Source organism: Desmodus rotundus, chromosome 3 (genome assembly GCF_022682495.2).
Source record: "Desmodus rotundus isolate HL8 chromosome 3, HLdesRot8A.1, whole genome shotgun sequence".
NCBI classification, from domain to species: Eukaryota; Metazoa; Chordata; class Mammalia; order Chiroptera; family Phyllostomidae; genus Desmodus; species Desmodus rotundus.
In genome coordinates this window covers 192,524,844-192,529,295 of record NC_071389.1, presented here as the reverse complement: position 1 = coordinate 192,529,295, position 4,452 = coordinate 192,524,844, and the positions used below count along the sequence as shown (strand labels likewise).

The 4,452-nt window shown below is 46.8% G+C and overlaps 1 long non-coding RNA gene across 1 annotated transcript; it reads right to left on the bottom strand.

The window, feature by feature from the left end:
• Nucleotides 1-954: 954 nt before the first annotated feature.
• LOC123478558 (uncharacterized) lies at nt 955-3,774 on the bottom strand. The gene is made up of 3 exons (XR_006653787.2): nt 3,624-3,774; nt 1,895-2,066; nt 955-1,665 (listed from the first exon to the last, which is right to left on the bottom strand). It is a non-coding gene; the product is annotated as an uncharacterized lncRNA (long non-coding RNA).
• Nucleotides 3,775-4,452: the final 678 nt, after the last annotated feature.

Here is a 4,452-nt window from a genome sequence, read left to right as displayed (position 1 = left end):
TAAGTGTTCTTCATATATTAATTCTACTCATAGTAGCCCTAAGAGGGAAATACAACTATTAGCCCCTATGAGGGACCTGAGGCTCAGGGAGAGGTCAAGGGTGTTGCCCAGGGTCCTGTAGGTGGAAGTGGCAGGGCCAGCATCTGAGCTTGGGTGGCCTGGCCACAAGGTCTGGGCGTTTCAGCGTCGTGTGTCCCCCCCATCTCAAATTGGGAAGTCATGAGCTGCGTCACTGAAGGATTGCAAATAGTGGAAACTGGCCATGTATGCTAGCAGAGTTCAGCAGGGCTGCCCTAGGCAACACAAACTTATTTGCTCACAGTTCTGGAAGCTACAGGTCCGAGATCCAGGTGTCAGAGAGTGTGGTTTCTGCGGTGGCTGCTCTCCGTGGCTTGTAGATGCCATCTTCTCCCGGGTCTTCACTTGGTATTCCGTCTGTGTGCGTCTACATCCAAACTCCCTCTTAGCGACACTGGTCATGTTGGACTAGGGCTGACCCTAGTGACCTCATTTGAACTAATTACCTCTTTAAAGACCTTATTTCTAAATCAGTCACATCCTGAGATACTAGGGGTTAGGATTTCAATATATGAATTTGGGGAGGGGCACCATTAAGCCCCTAATAGCTGCCTGAAGCACAAAGGGAATTGTTGGAAAGATATCAGCGGACGTGTCGGATAAGCAATAGGTGGTTGGATGCACAGCCCCAGCTGCACCACAGGGAAAGCCTGGGGAGCTTGCAGTCCTGGCCCTGCGGTGGTCCTGATCCCTGGCTGGCCCCTTTTCCCCGAGAGAGCACCTGACTCACTGAACCTGGGTCACATGTCTGGGCCCCCTAAAGACTGAGGGGCTTGGAGAGTGAGGATAGGCCCTGCAGCCTCCCACAGGGGCTGGTGGGTGCTAATGCCCATCAATACTCTCCACCAGGGTACGTGCCTGGCATGGACAGGGGGTACCATTATGGTGATTTGCATTCCAAACCATCCTCATTACTTCCCAGTTCCAAGCCCCAAATAACAGATGTCACCTATATGTGCTGACTTGTCTTCAGATGCCAGGCCCCATGTGCCTTAAGAGAACCTGCCTGTGCTCCAGACAAGTGAGGCTTGGCAGGGGGGAACCAGAGGGTACCAGACCAGGAGATTCCTCCAAGATCTTTTCACTGGTAAATAAATTCATTTATTCATTCAGTCAGCAAATATTCAGGCTTGATGCTAGGGTACCCAACAGTGCTAAGCTAGACATGGTCCCTGCTTTCACGGAGATAGAGGTCAGTAGCTGGGAAGGAATTCTTACTGCTGTCTGAGTTCCAAAACCCATGCTTTTATCCCCTGTTTCAGAACGGCTTCTAAGAGAACAGAGCAATTTTCAGGCATACTGTTCAATTTTCACTTCTAGCCAGAAGAGCGCTGTAGCATGGTGGTTAAGAGCACGGGCTCTGAGCCTTGGTACTGTGGGTTCACGTCCCAACTCTGTTATTTACTGGCTGGGTGGCCTTGGCCATGTTACTTAGTCTCTGTGAGCTTTGCTTTCATCCTCTGTAACACAGGAACGACGATAACAGGGCCTATCTCACACGGTTCTTGAGAGAATGAAGGGAGATGGTTGATGCAGGCCATGAGTGAGAGCTCTCACTGGTGTACCTGGAACAGTGCCGAGCACCTGCTGAAAAAAATGTCTGTTGAATGAAAGACTCTATAAATTACCCACGTGGGTTTACTAAATTCAATATTCTTAAACTGAGCCCTTAAATAACGGGAATGGCCTCTCCTCATCTGGCTCAGGGACTGCTTGCCTCCTGTTTGCTCGCATTTCTTGCACGGTAGAAAGGACTGTGGAAGAGCTGGGTTGAGTCTCAGGGTTTCATCAAACAGAATGGGGTTTGTATACTAACCTTCTGCAGTTCCAGTCTCGGATCAAATCTCAGATCCTTCACACCTCTCTCCCCGACCGCCCCCCGCCCCCCAGCTCCATTCAGCAAAGCGCGGTCTGCTCTCTCTGCCCTGTCTCCCATGAGGTGGTTCTACCAGGAAGTAGGGGCTTGATTCCAACAGAATCCCTTAATTCTGAAACCAGAGGAAAGAGGACTTGATTATTACTGGCTCTGTACTTTATCTTACTGTGAGAGGCAAAGTTTAATAACACATAGAAATTAGGACAATTTTTTTCCAGGTCAGGCTCTGCTGACCAGCACTAAGTTTTCTCTGATTCATCACATTTTCTAAATCAAAAGGACCCAATGTGGGTTTTACTTCCTCCTTTTTCTAAGAAGAGAAAGTCCTAACCGATGTGCGTGACGCAAGCTCTCCTGCTCTCTTCCTCCCATGAGGTAACTAGATGAAGTCCTGGGGTCCCCCGTGGCCCAGTCTCAGTGCTGTGTCTCACCAGGCACACCCCCAGTCAACTGTGAAATTAACTAAACAAGGAGGCCATCAGACTCAGGTGGTTTTAATGCCGGTCTAGGCGAGCAAACCAAAACGTAAGCCTTTAAATACCTCAAGGTTACACAAGCACAACCTCAGGTCAACCAGACATAAACACTGGCTACAGCCAATCGATAATCTTCTTGCGTTGCTTCTGCCTTTTCTCTGTAAAAGTCTCTCCCTTAGCTCCTAACCACTTCCTGTCTGGTGTTGCTCGATTCTAATCAAATTTTTTGCTCAAATAAACACTTAAAATTTAAATATGCCTTAGTTTATTTTTTAACACAACCTAAAGGAAATTAACAGCTCTTCGTTTGTCTCTTGGTCTCCCCATGGGAGGCCCATGAAGAGAATCCACTTTATTTATTTGTCCCTGCAAAGTGGATCTAAGATACTGTTGATTATAAGTGATAAGAGAAATCTTTGCTTTCTCTAGCATCAGGAAAGAAATCAGTCTTCCAATTTAATGATGTTCTACGAGCAATTGTAGAATGCATCCTTGTTTCAGTGTTGTTACAATGTTACAATGTGAAAGAAATGCACGTCTTAGATTCAGGACCAAATAGTAGTACATGTTACAGCAACAAAAATCAGTATAGAAGAGCATATGACCGATCATCACCGAGAATCTCATTTGGTCTTTTATATCTCCAGTCCTACATCCCAGAGACAGCTTAATAAATAAATCAACTTTATGGTTTCATCTCTATCACTAGATGTCTTTTATTTGTTATTGCTTATCAGCTTCTTTTCTTCAGATCTATACATTTTAAAAGTTGTAACAAATCACAGGTTACCCAGAGAGCTTCACTCCCCTCCCCTTGTGCCTTCCCTTCTCCTCCCAGAGGGAATCACTGCCTGGAAGTTCGTGGGTATTACTCTCTCATATATGTTTTTGTATTTCTACTATATATCTTTGTATCCATAACAAAAAATGTTAGTGACTTTTGGTGAGGAATAGTTTTTTAACCATTCTTGTTATTCTATTACAGTTTTCCCAATTTCCCCCCCATTTGCCCTCCTCTGCCCAGCCCAACCCCCATTCCCAAAGTCAATCCCCACACCGTTGTCCATGTCCATGGGCAGGAACATTCTTAAAACACAAAGACATCCTGAAGATCCCCTCGCATACTCCAGTGTCTTTACGGAGATGGCCACAGGGCAGCTGCTTTGCCTCCCCCTTCACTCCACATGCCCTACCTTCTTCCAGACATCCAACCCGCCCAATTTCTGTATTTTCTCTCTCAGCTTCTTAGGTAGCATAGGATCAGCAGGATTCTCCTGTAAAGGGCTAGAGATGAGATGCTTTAGTCTTCACGCACCGTGCGTTCTCTGCCACCAGCACTTGGCTCTTACCCTGGAGTCTGCCACTGTGGCTCCAGCACAGCCCTGGACTAGACGTAGATCGGAGAGCATGGCTGGGTTCCAATACAAGTTTGTTTATGGACACTGGAATTTGAAGTTCACGTACTTTTCATGGGTCAGGAAATATTGTTCTTTTCTGATTTCGTTTCAATCGGTTAAACATTTAAAAACCTTCTTAGCTCCTAGACTGAACAAAAACAGGTGGAGAGCTGAATTTGGCCTGCGGGCCATAGTTCAGTGACTCCTGATGCAGATTATTTTTAGCTTCTCAGATATTAGTTACTACTATTCTTTCTGCTTTCCCATTATCCCAAACGGTCCCCAGTGAAGGAGAGATGTAGGCTGAGATGGCAGGCAAGGACCCTCCCCTCTCAGCATTGCTGGGGTGGGGCTTGTGGGAGTACTCAGACATGTGGAATATTGTCTCTGCTGCTCTAAGAGCATGTGCTACATGTACACTTGCACTAACACACACATGCACTAACACACACTTGCACTAACACACACGTAAGCACTACCCACACACAGAGGCACTAACACACACACTTTAAGAGCTTCTCCTACACAATCACCTCCTTACAATGGAGAGGGACCCCCCCCCCATTTGTCTTCCCCCACTCCCATGCCTCTCCTTGCCTAGCTGAGTGCCTCTCCACTGGCCAGT